The sequence below is a fragment of the Pinus tabuliformis genome, chromosome X (genome assembly GCF_031772625.1).
Source record: "Pinus tabuliformis cultivar Carrire ecotype Pingquan chromosome X, CPIR1, whole genome shotgun sequence".
Classification (NCBI taxonomy): Eukaryota; Viridiplantae; Streptophyta; class Pinopsida; order Pinales; family Pinaceae; genus Pinus; species Pinus tabuliformis.
In genome coordinates this window covers 994114992-994133923 of record NC_142308.1, presented here as the reverse complement: position 1 = coordinate 994133923, position 18932 = coordinate 994114992, and the positions used below count along the sequence as shown (strand labels likewise).

Sequence of the window (18932 nt, the reverse complement as noted above, 5' to 3'; positions counted from 1 at the left end):
ATAGTTAGTTCCCTGTCAGAAATGACTTCTCCAATTGATAGGAGGTCATTCTTGATCTCAGTGATCCTTAAGAAGTAGGATTGAATATCCTCATCCTTGCCCTTCTTAATATCCTTCAGCTTATTTTTTAGGAACAAAACTTGATTTGCATCACTAACTTTAAACAAGCTTACCAGTTTATCGTAGATTTCCTTGGAGGTGTTCAACTCAGAAACATAGGCCACCAGACACTTGTCAATTGAGTCCTGAATGATCTTCTTTGCTTTGACTTCACCCTTAGTGTACTTGTTCCTTGTAGCAGCCGATGCATTTGATGGAGGCTCCATAATTCTGCCTCTCACATAGTCTAACACTTCCTGCTCTTCCAATGTCAGATCAAGAGACATCTTCCATCCGTGATAGTCAGATTTCTCACAGAGCTTGTTTTCGGTGGGGAAGTGTGATGAGGAACCCATGAAGCCTTTTTACTTTTTCCAACTGTCTTCGGTGATTGCTCTTGCTCTTGCTTGGGCTTTGTCTTCACCTCAGCTCTGATACCATGTTAAATTATGGTATGTTCTATGCTTAGAGAAATTTACTTCAATTCTTCTTATTAGCCCAATGTTAATTCAATCACATTCAAATATAAGTAAAATGCTGATAGAACATAAATAAAATCAATAGAAGACAAGCCAAGGCAAGAGACACAAGATGTGGCGGCTAGCCAGGGACAAACCCCAATGCGGGGAAACCCTTTGATCAATTCTTCTATATTCTTCAATAATTCGGTAGAGAGAGAGATAATACAATATCACAAATATTTGATTTATAACAGCAACAACATAAATCAAATCATCAAGGTTAAAGCTGGTCAAACAAATCACCAATATCCTTAAGATATCTTAGGAGAACTCGGCCTCCAACAACAAGTATGTGCAACCCAAAACAATCCAACTAAGAGGGACAAATCAACAATGAATGCTACATCAACCTGTAGCCTGCCCTAACCAGTGAATGATGTCCCAAATCAGCTCTCCAAAAGTCAAATCAGGTTGTCCAACACTTCGTCTAGCCTAGGAGAGGCTACCCATGCAAATCCGCAGTCAAAGAAGGTAAGACGTTGGTCAAAGTAGCCCTAAATCACCCCAAACAAGATGGTTGTACCCTCTTGCATCCTTGTTGCCCTAATATGCATCCTCACAATGATGCCTTAGAGATCTGCGTCCGTCTTCAAAGCTACCCAAGAGATCTGCGCCCTCCTTCCTTTTGTATACCCAAGAGACAAGGAAGAGATGAGATGATGAGAGTGAGTGAAATGAGACAAAATGTCTCCTTCTTTTATATGCAACATTAAGTTTAGTTGGGGGTGTGCAACACAACTTAACTTGCTGGTCAACCTTGACAAATTGTCAAGAAATACAAATAAATTGATATCTCCATGAATACATGTTGGAATCGGATGATCGTTAGATCAATCCTACACCTCTTGATGAGAGGAATCCAAGAAAAATATCAGCTGCCATAAATAAGATGACACACATGGAGTTTGGTCCTAGTTGCCAATATTAACACATAAGAATACACTCAACACCTTCATTGGCTTCCCAATCATGTTGTCAACCTATTCTTGATTACATGTTCACCATTAATCATTATTAGTAATTTGAATCATGTTATGACACCTGACTACTCCAAGTCTTTTTTCATGCACATCCATTACTGTATGCACCTAGGATATCTTCATGCATCTATCGTATCATTATTTAATATCTATTCGATGGACATACAACTTTGAACTATTTCTTCTCTTGTATTTTTATGATGCCCATGCTATTATTTATCAGCGTATGGAAACTTCTCAGAACATTAAAGAAAAGTATTAAAACTAGCAAGAGATAAGTTAAGAGATTCCCCCTCATAGTTATGGTTGCATCACGTGGCCATAAACTTTTGCAATTCTATCAAGTTTCTCTAGCGAATCAAGTTAGCATCTTGCATGTTTATCCTTATTGCATCAAACTCAAGTCAGACTTCAAGTAACATCAATGTATTCATATATACAACAAAATAATTTCACATAAATGCACATGTAAGCATAGATATCAATTTAAAACCTAATTTTAATGTTGAACCTTAGCTTTGATATCACTTTGTAATGTAGTATCATAATTCCCATTTCATCTATTCTTGAGCCAATCTAGGTCTAGTGCTGAACCATGCTCTGATACCACTTGTAACAAACCCATTTCCCTCGATGATTTATAGAGGTTACAGGGTACCCAAAATTTTCACTTTCCTTTTACTAGCTTGACAATAAGCTCTGATACCACTTTGTCACATACACCAACTAAATTTATCCTAACCACACTTGCAAAAACTTGATTTTCATTTGTCATACATTTTTTCAAGAACTTTACATGTAAACATTTCTTCAAATACTTTGTATTCAACGACTTAAGTAGTAATTTTCTTGTAGACATGTTGTCAAAATTTTTGTATGAAATGAAATAAAAACATTGTTCTAATTCCACTTATACCATACTAACTAAAACATACCACTCAATCATGCAACTTTTGATTTTTGTCTTTGAGGTAGTTTATCAAATAATTTGTATGCAAATTGTAATAAAACACGTTTAACACATTTATTCAAATGTTTGCATACAAATAGTCTTATATAAACTATAACAATACTATCATACAACAGTGCAAACATACAACATTGCTATCCCCATCCACAAAACAACATTTTGATTATGGCATTTCATCAAATAGATTGCATGCAATGAATCATTAAACCATTTAGACTTTTCTTGAAACACTTTGCATGCAAACTAATATAGAAATTTCCTCAAGGAATATCTCCTAAATTACAGTAGTCCAACTTCTGAAAACTAAACCAAATGATTAATGGATTTCTCCCCACTATGGTCCAAGTTTCAGCCTCTGTAACCTCCCAGATGAAAGTTATAATAGAAATTTGAACATGAAGTGAAAACTTCTAGATGCGCAAAGAAATATATATGTAAATATTTATTAATAATTAATTGATAGATGCTGATTGTTTACAATGGGGGTTCCTGGCTTATATACCGCCATGGGAACCCTTTGGGGAAAGGGCATGATCTTATGATCGTGCCCTTTCGTCTAATTAACCTGAAATTAAATAATAAACCTAAAATTAAATATTAACTAATTTTTTACATAACATTGCCTTCCTCTCAAAAGAATGCTTTGTCCTCAAAGCATACGTAATGACGAATGTTGTTGACAAAATGCTTCATTCTCCCAAGAGGCGTCTTCTTCGGGTAAGTCCTTCCACTTGATCAGATATTCCAAGATGATCAAGGTCCTGCACTTTAAAAGGTCTTGGATTAATCTCTCAATTTTTGTTTTTTGGTGATGTGGATATTGGTATGGCTTGATGTTGACGGGGTCTGAACCTACCTTGACTTCTATTGTATGCTCAATTTTCCTATTAGGTGGCATTTTCATAGGTCAGTCTTGAAATACTTTTTCATGGTTCTAAATTAGATCTTGTATCTCTGGTGACTCTTCACTGGTCATATTTGCAGATAACATTTCTAATTGGTGACATTGTACTACATAAGCGGGTGCTCCTTTTCGACTCATCTTCATCATTTGAGATGATGATACAATTTGATTCTTTGGTGCTTGGAATCTGTGTAACTTGTACTTTTGATCTCCCCATTTGAATTTTATAAATTGTACTTGATGGTTGGCGGCATAAGTACCTAAAGTTCTTAGCCATTGGATACCTAAGACTACATCTACTCCTCCTAATGGTACTGTGAAGAATGAAGACTCTAAATTAAAGTCTTGAATCTGCAATTTGACCTTATGGCATTTCCCTACCTTTTCAATCTTCTTACCGTTAGCTACCATCACTTTCACGTTTGGTAAGGAAATGAAAAATATTGAGTCTCTTTGCCACGGTTGCCTCTAAAAAATTGTGTGTGCTACCAGAGTCGATGAGAACCATTACATTGTTCTTCTTTATGTGTCCTTTTAACTTTAAGGTCTGAGGTTGTGATATACCTGTCATAGCTGATAGTGACACTTGCGGAGTACTTCCGTCATCTAATTCTGGTGAGAATTCTGGGGCATCTTCTGTTTTTTCTATGTCAGAATATTCACTGTTTGAATCATTGGTTGCTTCACAATTATATAGGTTCTTTGGTTCTTTTCCTTTAGCACATCTATGTTTGGGGTCCTACTTCTCACCACAGCGTTTGCATTTAACCTCTTTTATCCTTTGCGTTTCCACATTATATTTTTCATCTTCACGACAATGTGGTGGAACATATCTTGTATTGTTTGAGTCCACATACTGGGGTACTCTTCGTCTTGAATATGTTTTTTCCGATTTTGACCAAAATATTTGTTCGAATTTCTTTTCGGCTGTTTTTGCTTTTCGTCTTGCTACTTCTATTGATGTAATGTCATGCATCTCAAGTTCTACTTGTAAATGGGTTTTGAGTCCCGAGACGTATGATTGAATTAGATGAGATTCTGATAACCCAGGTACTTGTGTTACTAAAGTCTCCCATACTTGAGTGTATTCATCCACACTTCCTTTTTGTTGTAATTTGATGAGTTTTGAAAAGAACTCTTCTTCCTTTACACCTTGGAATCTTTTAAAGAATGCATCCTTAAATTTTCTCCAACTAATGATGTGTGTTATATTTTTCCACCACATATACCAATTATATGCTTCCCCTTCCATTTTCATGGATGTATGCCTGAGCTTTTCATCATCATCATTGATGTCATATATCTCAAAGTATTCTTCTGCTTTATTTATCCATGCAACATTGTTTTTTTTGTTTCCATCGAATTTAGGCATCTCAACTTTTGCCCTTCGCTGGTATATCGCTAATGGTTTAGCGAAAAAGGGGTGTTGATTGGTAAAGGTATCCCAGAGTTGCTTGTTTGTAAGAGTTGCGTTACTCATTTCTTGGTGGGGTATCGCTGATTTTTTTGGGGATTCAACTTTTTCATGAGAGTCTGTTGACTTCGTTGAATCTGATGAGTTGTGCTCTTGATTTTCTTCATCTTCTTGTAGTAGTTGTGCGGTTGTATAATTCATCTTTTTACACAAAAGTTTCAGCAATGTTAAGGTCTCTTTGAGATCTACTTCTGTTTGGACACAGTGATTTTCCATCTTTATTTCTATTCGATTTGTCGTATCCCGAAGATTTTTGATATTGTCAGCCTGCCCCTCAAGCTTGATCTGGAATTCATCTAATATTTTATTGACCTCATCGTTGTTGTTATTTATCTTATGCTCCGTGTCAACCATTTTTTTTTGGAAATTCGCCATTGTCATGGTCAACATTAAGCGAGTTTGTGGGGGCGTGTATTTATCTGCCAACTTATTTTTTTATTTATTTTTAATTAAATTAACGTTATATATAACTTATATATAATTATATTTTATATTATATATAAACTAAGGTATCATATACATATATTATAATTAAATTAACATTATAATTATATTATATATATATCATATACGTCAATTATGGACAGTCATGTCTTATCTTTTGATTGTTAAAAAAAACTAGCGAATATCACCGCGGATTTAACGATGGGCTACGGATTTGGACAGAGCTGATAAGGGAATAGCAATATGACGGTCGTGGACGGTAGGCAAAAAGGGACGTGGTGTGCGGGTTGGATGGAGGGTTTTAGCGTATCTGCAGAGGATTTGTATGGTGGAAAGTGCGTGGACAGGGAGGTGGAGTCAGGTATGATGGCAAGGGCACGACGGAAGAACAACGGGAGGTGGAAGAACAGATGCAAGGATCACGATTGGCAGCGGATGGAAGGCGTGTGGGTAGGTTGGGAGTCGGGTCATAGTGTGGAGACAACAAGGCATAGGTAATGGTGGCAGCGTAGTTGCAAGACGGAGCAGGAGCCGGTGGGATCACGATAGAAGAGTCGAGGGCGGTAGACAAGGTAGTGGCACGATGATGAAGGCGAACAAGATTTTGATGGTGGCACGATGGTTATCAGTGATAAGGGCAGAGAATGGTTGACTATAATGGAAATGATACGCACAACGAAAAGAACCTGGGATGGATGCGTGAAACCAGCACAGGCGAGAGGATTCATCGCTCTGATACCAATGAAGTGAAAACTTCTAGATGCGCAGAGAAATATATATATATATATATATTTACTTATTTATTTACTAATAATTAATTGACAGATGATGATTGTTTACAATGGGGGTTCCTGGCTTATATACCACCATGGGCACCCTTTGGGGAAAGGGCATGATCTTATGATCGTTCCCTTTCATCTAATTAACCTAAAATTAAATACTAACTATTTTTTTACATAACAGAACATTACATGTTTGATGCATGATTTTAGGAGCATCCAAGAAGCTCAACTTCCTTTGATCAAATCTCCTAAAATATTGCAACCCAAGATCTAAAAATTGGGCCAGATGATCAATTGGATTTCCCCTCACTATAGTCCAAGTTTTGGCTTCTAGAACCTTCTAGAAGAAAAGTTACAAGAAAAATGCCAACATGGTTTGTTTAAAGATGCATTTAGGAAGCCCAACTTCCTCTAATCATATTTACCAAAATTTCGTGATCAAAGATCTTGAAATTTTGCTATAGGGTTAGTGGTATTTCCCCTCACTATGGTCCAAGTTTCAACTCTTGGAACCTCATAGAAGAAATGTTATAGTAGAAATGCCAACATGACCTATTTAAAGAAGAATTTAGGAAGCCTATCTTCCTCAAGTAGTGTTGTTACAAAATTTAATAAATATAAAACAGCTACAAACATGATAAATGTGCTGGAGTGTAAATGTATGTACATATAAACTTTTTGAAAAGAGAAATTAAATAGTCATGCATAAGAGATACTTGTCTCGAGTCAAATATTTTGCAATATGAAACTAAAGAAGGGTGAGCCACTCTCCACCCAACCATAGGTTTAATTATGTTGCAATCTTTCTCATAGCTAGCCACCCCTAATCTAGATATTGATTCCTTGAGGGAAAAATAAACTCAAGGATTTAACACACAAATTTCAAATTAGATTTAACACAAAAAGTGAAAGCCACTCTCCTCCACACACAATAACGAATCTAAGTGTTCAACCTTTTCATTCCTTGACCATGCCCATATACATTCACAAATGACAATGCAGGGATGCACATCACAAGAGAGTCCTTTTATGATATTTGCAATCCCATGGCCCTCCTTTCATCAATGCTCTTTGTGTCATGCACAGATAGGACAACTCCCATTCCTCAGAGCCATCTAGTTCAAGGAAAAAACACTACAACACATTCAATTCCTATTACACAAGTTGTCACCAATTCTCATGCGAAATCAAATTTCTGAGTGAGAGAAAGAAAAAATGACTGTATGAGAAGAATAATAGAAGATAGAAAAACTAGAATCTTAAGAACTAAGAAGAAGAACCCCTTGATTACTTCTCCCTCTTATTTCTATAATCACACCTTGACCCTTCATCTTTCCAACCTTTCAGCTTCTTGGGAAGACGAACCATCACATCAAAGGAAAATATTCACTCAAGGTATATATTTCCTCTTAAGTCAAGTTTTTCCCCTCCCTTAGGCATCAAAATCCATTAGTTGTCCTCTTCAACTCTAGCATTTTTATTAATAAAAATAAACATTACATTATATAATAGAGTTTGACATCATAGCATCAACGCTAACACCCTCACATTATATGTTCTTAATTACATTACAAAATCTGGGGTAATGAAAGGGGTGTCGCATTTACATGTTGTAATGAGTTTCTAGGAGTCATTCAAAGTCCACTACTTACACCATCCCAATTTCAAGCATTGTGAAAACAATAAAATAGTATTGATTTGGATTGGGTATTAAACGTTTGAATAAATTCATATTCAATCACCTTCTGAATCTGATATCCAAATTAAAGATATTTACAAAACCAAAGTGTTTTAGTGGTTTTCAACACAACTCTAAAAGTTTACAAAACCTATTGAGAAGGGAATTGCTTTTTAGGTTTTTACATAATCATCAATAACAAGAAATATGAGGAAGAATAGGTGCTACAGAGACAATTCTTCACGAACCTTATTGCAAATTGAAAATAATTACACTGAAGTTTCCTAAAACAAAATTGCATTTTACTCATGCCTAATGGCCAATAATAGAGTGTTACTCAGGGCATTTTTGAATTGCTAAAGTGTTTTATAACTGGAAAGTGTAAAGGCTCTGCATAATACTACAATGTTGAATTCTAGAATTTTAATATTCTTTCGTATTTTACAAACGCACACACACACACACACACACACACACATAATATATTATTGTCGTTCCCAACTCATTTGGGATTCCCACCATTCCATGTCCCAAAAAACTAGTGCAACATTGGGTTGAAAAATTTAGGGATATGCTCTAGTCATCTAGGATCCCCACCATTCCTTGTCCCGAAAAACTAGTGCAATATAACATTTTTTTTTCTTTTTCCAACAACGTTGAGTCTAGGCCGAGGCCAACCCCAATGTTAGATGGAAGAATGATTTGTCCACCACTGGGTTGCTATCACTTGTGTGAAACTCAATGGAACTTGGATAACCATTGGAATAGTTTGATACCTCCAAAAATGACTCCCATCTTCAACCTCTTCCATAAAATTTAAACCTATAACTTAATAAAAACTAAATCCTACATAAACTAATTAACCTATACCTTAATCATCCCACGTAACAAAATTCTTATCAATTAATTTTTTTATGAGAGATTTTTCGGCATAAATCACAAGAAATTTCATTTGTCGACGTGTTTCGAACCAACCAGTGTGGTTCATCATTAGGACAAGTTGAAGAATCAGATCTAGCTTAGCATCTTAAATAGTTAGATTAGAAGAACCAACGGCTATATTGTCTAACGGCTAAATTTGACCGGGAAACGGTTAGAAGGATCGGATTAGGGGCAAAAATCTATATTTTAATAAAGGTAAAGGAACCATTAATAGTTAAAGTAAATTAATTATAAAATAAATTAACATATTTAATTATAAAAAATATTATAAATATTAGAATAATTAATAGTTAGTTATAAAAGTGGTTAGATATATAAATATTAGGGAATATTAGGGTAATATAGTTAGTTATATTCGTATTAAAAAACGAGTTAAAAGGACTATGTTCAAAAATAATAATCATAATAATAATAATAATAAATAATTTAATAGCTATTTATAAAAGTTATAAATATGAAAGTTAAAAAAAAAAAAAAAAAATCTATTTGATAATACTTAATTTAATTATAAATAGAACTTCCACGTAAATCACATATAGAAAGACCTTTGTCGACAATAAAATTAATCTTTGATGGGATGCTAATTTTAACCCTTAATTAACCTATTAACTAATTTTAAATATTAAAATAATTTTTTAATTTTTTTCTCTGATGACCCTTAAGTTACTCTAATACTTTCATATTTACAACTTTTATAAATAATTATTATTATTTGAACATAGTCCTTTTAACTCGTTTTTTAATATGAATATAACTAACTATATTACCCTAATATTTATATATTTAACCACTTTTATAACTAATTATTAATTACTCTAATATTAATAATAACTTTTATAATTAAATATATTAATTTATATTGATTTATTTTATAATTAATTTAGTTTAACTATTAATGGTCCCTTTACCTTTATTAAAATATAGGTTTTTGCCTCTAATCTGGTCCTTCTAACCATTTCCCAGTGAAATTTAACCGTTAGACAATATAGCTGTTGGTTTTTCTAATCTAACTATTTAAGATCTTTAGTTAGATTTGATTCTTCAACTTGTCCTGACAATGAACCACACTGGTTGGTTCATGCCTCGACAAATGAAATTTCTTGTGATTTACACCAAAAATCTCTCATAAACTTGATATGGATCACAAAAGCCTCAATTCAATAATTAATTTTTTTTATAACTTCAACACAATTCTTTAAGACAAAATTAATACTTATTAGGTTATCCTTTATTCATATTATTGAGTAATGAACATCCCAATAGTGAAGTACAGATGTACAGCGTATATACATGGAATGATATATACACATTGTTTATTCCAGTGTACATAAGCTTCTCGGTATGCCAAAGAGACTTCTGAGACGCAGACATTACAGATGCAGATCGCGCAATTTGAGCAGATTATGTATATTTCATTCTTATTAACAGAAAATGCATTACATGTATATGTTACAGTGCGGAGCATTAACTTCTACTTCCTAGCAATCCCTCTAAAGGATTACCACCTACAGAAGGAATACTAATGAAAAGGAAATGTAGTCAGAGACACTCGAAGAAGTACAGGGCATAAGGTGATTAGTTGCGCACCCTTTGGTTACAATAAGTTATCCTCTTCGCTTTCAAACTTTTCCATGAATTATTTGCAGGCATTAGAGGCATTGCGGAGAGGATGAAGTGGTGCCGCGTGACCTTGGTTAAGTTCTTGGAATTCATTCCTCTGTAGGCTGCAGCAGCAGGCAATGAGAATGCTCCAACCACTAAGCAATTCAGACAAGAAGAAGATGATGGTGGTGTTGTTTGATCTTCACCATAAAATGCTCAGTACTAACATTCCCAAAACACAAGCTAATGTCAGTGTTAACCCTGAACCTTTCACCCGCACGTTTCACCAACATACCCACACCATACCCGACAGAGAACAGATGGCCCCCATCACTGGTCGACAGGAGAAGGCCCCCAAGTTACCAACAGACGACGGGAGAACCCGTTCAACCACCATACCCCGTGAAACATACCCCTTTCATCAGACTCTGTTCATCATCCATTCAACATACAAATCCGAGAGGAGAGAGAAGGACCGTGAAACAGTGACAACACTTCAAGTCTGCAGTGAACCTATGCTGATCAATCAAACTTGCTGTTTGCCAAAGGTATCTTGCTTTATTGATATTGTGACATCCCTTGAGATGTTTGACCGTGACGGACAAGCCTCTGCAGTCTAGTATATACGTTCATCTCTTGCAGGGCTGCGTTGGGAATAAGGCCTTATTAGATGGCAAACTAATCCACGCCCATCTCAATCAGATGGGATTCATGGGAGACAGATTTTTACAGAACACTCTTCTCAACATGTATGTTAAGTGCGGGAGCGCGGTGGACGCTCGCAGAGTTTTCGACCAAATGCCTGAACGAAATGTGTGCTCGTGGACTGTAATGATCGCAGCTTACTCAAGGCATGGACCTCCTGAGGAGGCATTGGTACTCCTTCATCAAATGCCAAGAACAGGGGTTCAACCCAATAATTTCACCTTTGCCAGTGTCCTTCCAGCATGTGCCAACTCCGAATCCCCACAGCAGGGTGAGTGTGTCCATGCTATTATTATTAAAACTGGATTCGAATCTGATCTCGTTGTGGTAAATTCCCTGATAGACATGTATGCAAAATGTGGCAGCATAGAGAAGGCACGCGAACTGTTTGAAAAAATGCTTCAACGAGATCTCGTATCCTGGAGGACTATGATTGCAGGATATGCACACAACGGGTTCAGCGGTGAGGCCTTTGAAATCTTCAACAAAATGACTCAACGAAACTTGGCTTCATGGAATGCTATGATTGCAGGATTTGCACAGAATGGCCATAGTAGGGAATCCTTGTTTCTCTTTCAGCAAATGGATTTAATGGCAGATTCGAAAACCTTCGCCAGTGTTCTCCCAGCATGCACCAACTTGGCAGTTTTGGAGATGGGTATTGGGATCCATGGAAAAATCATTACAAATGGGCTTGCATCTTGGTGAATGCCTTGATAGACATGTATGCAAAATGTGGGAGTTTAGAGATGGCACGTGAAATATTTGACACAAGTAGTTTTCTAGATGCGGTCTCATGGAATGTTATGATTGCAGGATATGCGCATAGAGGATTTGTAGAAGAGGCTTTGAAACTCTTTAAGGAAATGCCTGAAAAAAATGTGGTCTCTTGCAATACTATGATAACAGGGTTTGCACAGAATGGGTTTGTTCATGAGGCAATGAACTCTTCAATGATATGACTCGAAGAACTGTGGTGTCATGGAATGCAGTGATTTCAGGATTTGCCCAGAATGGCCATTACGACGAGGTGCTGAAGATTTTTTAAGAAATGCAATCGGTTGGTGCAATGCCGGATTCAAAAACTTTTGCTACTGTTCTTTCAGCATGTACTAAAATGGCAGCTTTGGAATACGGCATGGAGATTCATAGAAAAATAATTACCAGTGGATTTCAACCTGATATCATGGTGATGAATGCGCTGATAGACATGTATGCAAAATGTGGGAGCTTAGAGAAAGCATATGCAATTTTTAAGAAAATGCATCATCAAGATACAGTTTCATGGAACGTGATGATTTCTGCATATGTAGAAAATGGGCTCACTGATAAGGCCCTGCAATTCTTTAAAGAAATGCCTCAGAAAAATGTGATTTCATGGAATACAGTAATTGCGGGACTTTCACATGATGGGCAAGGTGAGGAATCCTTGAAACTTTTTCAACAGATGCTATTTGCAGGCGTCAAACCAGATTCAAAAAGCTTCATCAATATTCTACCAGTGTGTTCTGATTCGACAGCTTTAGGACAAGGTATGGAGATCCATGCAAAAAATAATTACGAGTGGATTTCAGTCTGATGTCTTTGTGATGACAGCCGTTCTAGATATGTATGCACAATGTGGGAGCATAGAGAAAGCGTGGGAATTGTTCCAGAGAATGCATCAGCGAGACCTGGTCTCATGGAATGCATTGATTACAGGATATGCAAAGAATGGGCTTGTAGATAAAGCCCTTACAATTTTCAAGGGAATGGAGGAACGGAACACTGTGTCATGGAATGCAATGATTGCAGGACTTGCACAGAATGGGCATGATGACCAGGCCCTGGACCTTTTTCAACAAATGCAATTGGAAGGTGCGAGGCCAGACTCAACAACATTTACAATTGTTCTCGCAGCATGTGCCAACATGGCGGCTTTGGAACAGGGTGTGGAGATCCATGAAAATATAATTAGAAGCAGATCTGGATCTGATAATGCGGTGATGAATTCCCTCATAGACATGTATGCAAAATGTGGAAGCATACAGAAGGCACGTGAACTATTTGAGACGATGCATCACCCAGACATAGTGTCATGGAACACAATGATAGGAGGATATGCTATGCATGGCTGTAGCAAGGACGCCTTCAAACTCTTTGAACAAATGAAACACTCTGGCATGATCCCGGACCATGTAACCTTAGTATTTTTTCTGCCTGCAGCCATGCAGGTCTAGTAGACGAGGGCTATCAATACTTCAACTCCATGAGTAAACAGTATAACTTGGTACCTTCAATGGAACACTATATATGCATGGTTGACCTTCTTGGCCGTGCTGGACATCTAGATGAAGCCCAAGACTTCATCAACAAAATGCCAATGAATCCTGATGCCCCCATATGGAGCTGTTTGCTTGGTGCTTGTAGAGTTCATAACAATATAGAACTAGCAGAATGTGCGGCGGAGCACCTTTTTGAGTTGGACCCTAAAAATACTGCACCTTATGTGCTTCTATCAAACATTTATGCTACAGCTGGCAGGTGGGATGACATTGAAAAGATACGAAGGATGATGAAAGAGAGCGGTGCAAAAAAAAGACCTGGATGTAGTTGGATCGAGGTCAATAAAGAAGTGCATGTTTTTTTGACGGGAGATCGATTGAACCTGCAAATATAGAATATCTGTAGAAAGTTCTAGAGGTTGTCTAGGGAGATAAATGATGGTAGACGAATGCTATACAATTCTTGAAAAACAGGTCACTTTGTAGAGAAGCATGAGAGAACGCAGTACCAAAATGCACAAATCCCAAACAAGAAGTCAATCCTATTGATTTCCAGACGTTCCATACAGAAGTCCTTTACATATTCATAATTTTTTCACCTCTGTCAACACCTCTAACATAACAACTACATGTGATATGCCATAACAATATGATCGCCTTTTTCCATATGAGTGTCTGGTTGTACTTGCTAGCAAATTACTAGCTGTGCTCACTATAGGTGTGTGAGTAGGACAGGGTGGATATTATAAAGAAAATTTGAAGCTCGAATCTGTTTACTGTGTGCGCAAGTTACAAAAAACTTAGCACATGATTACATATTGAGTTTCTGCTGAACATAAACCAGAATACAAGATTTCTCAATAATCCTCAGATAAGGACACTTGTAATAAAGTAGTCCTGTCAAATGAAGTCTCTGGGCATTATGTAAAGAGATCAGAAGGGGATTAGGAACTCCCTTCCGAGTCGCCTGATTTAATAAATCCATTAACTTGTCCGCTTTCCTGTGGTGTAGCCTCTAAACTCAACATTGATACTTGGTGCACTTGGTGCACTTCATAATCAGTAATATTCATCTGTGACCTGTCATTAACATCATCTACTCTTGGTGCGTATATACTAAATTAGATTTCCCTGGGAATCGAAATGCGACTTCTTGTGAACTCAATCAACAACTAAAGTTTTAGGTTGTGGTATAAGTGAAATTTTTTCCAGATAAATTTTCTTAGCGTGCTCTTGAATAGATTGCTAATCTCTGGCGGTCAGGAGGCAACAATATACAATTTTGACACCGTAGACACAAAAAACCAAAAGTAATCAGTAACAGTTGAGAGTATGAGCTTATTAAACCTTGTGCTAAACTGGAACTTAATGAACTAACCGAAATGGGCCCAAAAGTAATCAGAGGAACAATTCTTGTTTGTATCGTCCCTCGAGATACAGATGCCATCTCAACTTGACTGAGTAATCTAGGAGCAACTGAACGAGGACGTGGTGGCATCCATATCTGTACCTCCGCTAGGGTGGAAGCTCAGGAACTCTATATCTGACCTAATATCCATTCTTTCCTACTTGTTGGGAAGGGGGGACTGATGACCTCAACCTGTAAGATTCCTGTTTCCTTTACGGTTGTGGTAAACTCTGCCATCATTTTTGTTTCCTGCAGCACCAATTGTATATTGCTAGAAGAGTGACCTTATATATTGCCTTGGGACTAGGGTGACCTAACCCCTGTGCTTTTGATTATCTTCATGATTATCTTCTTCGCTCTGAGTGCCAGAAGCAGAACAAGGTGGATTCTATGAGCTAGAAGAGGCACAATCTCAGGTGTTATGATCTTGGTTGGGAGGTGTTTCAACTTTCTGTATCATTCTCAATAAACCCTGGTGCATTGCCTCCACTTGGAAATTGCTCTCTGTTATCGCTTTCTCCTATCTCATTCTTCGTCTCATCAAATTCCTTATAGATTCTCTCTTTTTATATATATATCCCATGGGAGTTGTGGGTTGTTTCAACTTTCTGTATCATTCTCAATAGACCCCCGTGCATTGCCTCCACTTGGAAATGACTCTCTGTCATCCCTTTCTGCTATCTCATTCTTCGCCTAATCAAATTCCTTATAGATTCTCTTTTTTTATATATATCCCATAAGGGTAAGAATATTGAGGGGAGGCATGAAAAAGCACATCCGCATCTTTGTGTCAAAATGTTACACTTGTTAGAGATACAAAGAGGAAATAGTAAGGTTTTATGGGCATTACAATTTTTACTCATTCTTGTCACTATTTGGGTTCATATTTCTATGGACTTTACTTGGCCTATCTAAGTTAGGCAACAAATCAGAAATAATGGTCATTGTTGGGCACCTTTCCAAATATGGTCATTCTTTTGTCTTACAATACCATTCAAGCCTCCAAAATAGCACAAGTATTCATGGACAATGTTTTTAATGACATGGCATGCCTAAATTCGTTGTGACTGATCATGATCCCATCATCACTAGCAATTTTTGGTAGAAATTGTCCAGGCTTCAAGGTATTCAATTGAATTTGAGCAAGCTCAATGGGTCTAGTGGTTACCCCTTCTTGAATGGTGGTACAATAGTAACTTATTATGATGTGTTAAATTGTGCAACTAGGGGCAAATTCCACTTTGGATAGCTCATTTGATGGAGATAATTATTGCATTGAATTCCTCTTTTCGAGAGGACCAAAATTGACCTAAAGTTCACTGAAATGAGACAAGGAGAATATGTTTTGAAGTGAAGACCACACACGTGCAATTTGTCAAGGTCAGCTTGTGGTCAAGTTGGACAAATTGACCCTCCTCCAACACATATAAATAAGAGTGACCTCAAACCTCATTTGGCACCATCACAACTCATCATATCTTCTCTATCTTCATCTGATTGGGTCGTACAAATTGCAGGCAGCCTATTTCTCTCACATGTGCAGATTTCAGAAGGCAGTGTGACTGGCTGTTGACTTTTTGTTTTAGCTGAATTTGACCAGCGTTGATCGAGGCTCCTTTGACTTGTTTTGATTGCGATTTTTGGAGGAATAATTTTGTTTGGGTAGGACGCATTAACTGGCATAAAAAACCAAGATTTATGGGCACTTTGACATGCGTTGACTGTAGGGTTGACTTCAGGTTGACCAAATTTGATCATTGATTTGTTGACTTTTTGGGCTGACTTTGATTAACAAGAGAGGCCGAGTTTCTCTCTCCTTTGACCAAGTTGTTTTGGAAGAGTTTGTCTGTTGTTGACTTTCTTTTTAGGGTAGAATTTGATTGCTTTTGACTGAGGGCATAATTGCAAATTTCACTGCGCTGTTTTGGATAGTTGTATTGGATCATCAAAATGGTAAGTCAATTTTGGCTTTGACTTTGTATTATTGTACACTTTCTCTCTCTGCTGAACATTTGATATTTATAATAAGAAGAATTGATTAAGGGTTTCCCCATCTTGGGGTTTCTCCCTGGCTTGAGCCAAATTCTTGTATTCTCTCGCCTTGGCTTGTCTTTTGCATTTATTGTTTATGTTATATCTATAGTTACTGTCAATGTGAATTAATGGTTTATGTGATTGCTATTGGAAATAAAGTGGAAATTATCATTGGGCTAATGAAAGGACATTGGAGTAATTGCTGCAAGTATAGAACATTCCATTGTTATTTAAAATTAACATGGTATCAGAGCCCAGGTGAGGACAAGCCCAAGCAAGAGAGAGAAAAACAATCACTAAGATATCTTTTAATTTAGATGGAGAACCCACAGTAATAACCATTTTTCATCAACGTTTCAAATCCCAACAGGGATCCATCATCAGGACATTCTTGAATGATGATAGTATAAGAGCTTTAATGAGAGTATTAAATAGTTTATATCTTCCCACTTCATACTATTATAAACTATTTAATGCTCTCAGTAAAGCTCTTCTACTATCATCATTCAAGAATGTCTTGATGATGGATCCCTGTTGGGATTTGAAACGTTGATGAAAAATGTTTATTACTGTGGGTTCTCTGTCTAAATTAAAAGATATAAACCACAGATGTCTCAAATCCACTAAGATATCTGTTGGACAAAGAATATTTGACAAGTCTCCATTGCCTCTACATCTTGCTTCAAGATTGAGGACAAGCTCAATGACAAATCTGACTATCGTACATGGAAAATGATTTTGGACTTGACTTTGGAGGAGCATGAAATATTGGACTATGTGCAAAGAAAAGTGGTGGGGCCTCCTTCAAATGCACCTGTTGCTGCTAGAACAAAGTATAGAAAAGGTGAGGTCAAAGTTAAGAAAATTATAATTGACTCCATTCAAAAGCATTTGGTTGCCTATATTTCTGATTTGGGAACTTCTAAATAAATGTATGATACATTGGCTAGGATGTGCAAAGTGAACAATGCAAATCAAATCCTCTTTCGCAAAAACAAGTTGAAGGATATCGAGATGAATAAAGGGGAGTCTATCCAATCTTCATGAGAATAACTCAAATCAAGAATGACTTGTTATCTAGTGGAGAAGTTATTTCTGACAGGGAGTTCACTCTCATTTCTCTTGGAGGTCTTTCAAGACCATGGGATGTATTTGTCACCACCATTCTCAACAATGACAAGATACTTGGTTTCGATGAGTTATTGGCTAGATGCACTTAATAGGAGACAAGGATGATAGAGAGAGATAAATCCAAAAATGGAAATGAACCTACTCTTTTCTATGCAAAGAGGAAGAATGATGTTGGTCCAAGATGACGGGGTTAAGGATCTAAGAAGGGATTCAAAGGAAGAGGCAAAGGAAGATGTTACAATTGTAACAGGTTCGACCACTATGCCAGAGAGTGCCTCACAAGAAGAATCCTCCAATGGATGATAATAACAACAACATCAATTACAAAAGCAATGGCAGTCAAAGGAACAATAGGTATAACAACAAAGGAAAGAGGAATGTTCCAACTGCCTAAGATGGAAATGGATGACCTCCCAAAAGGACAAGAAATGCCATGTATGATGAAAGTAATATTGTAGAAAAACAAGATGAATTTTATCTTATTTCTGCTCTATCAACTACCTCTCCTCCAGATACTTTAAATCATTGGTTGATTGATAGTGGATCCTCAAGGCACTTAACTGGATACAAGGAGGCCCTCTCAAATTTAGTTGAGAAAAAAACTAATCTAAAGATTATACTTGGAGATAATGCCACTACCACATGAAAGGGATATGAACTGTCACTCTCCATTTGAATCATGGTCAAACCATACATCTACATGAAGTGTTGTATGTGCTCGATTTGAAGTAGAACTTGGTATCTATTTCTGCGATGGAAGATAAAGGCTTTAAGGTAGCATTCATTGATGGAAAGGTACATATTTGGCATAGAAACCCTAAAGATGTATTTACTCTTGAATTTACGGTTGATGGTCTCTATAAAGTGGGTGGATGTCCTTTGGGAGCTTTGGCAAGTGATATTTCTCTTCAATATGAGCTATGACATCAGAGATTTGCCTACTTACATTACAAAGCCTTACTTGGGGTAAGGAAGATGGTCACAGGGATTCCCT

At 36.8% G+C, this 18932-nt stretch overlaps 1 pseudogene; it reads left to right on the top strand.

The window, feature by feature from the left end:
• The first annotated feature begins 5635 nt into the window (after nt 1-5635).
• Nucleotides 5636-14367, top strand: LOC149143074 (pentatricopeptide repeat-containing protein At2g13600 pseudogene; annotated as a pseudogene).
• The last annotated feature ends 4565 nt before the right edge of the window (nt 14368-18932 follow it).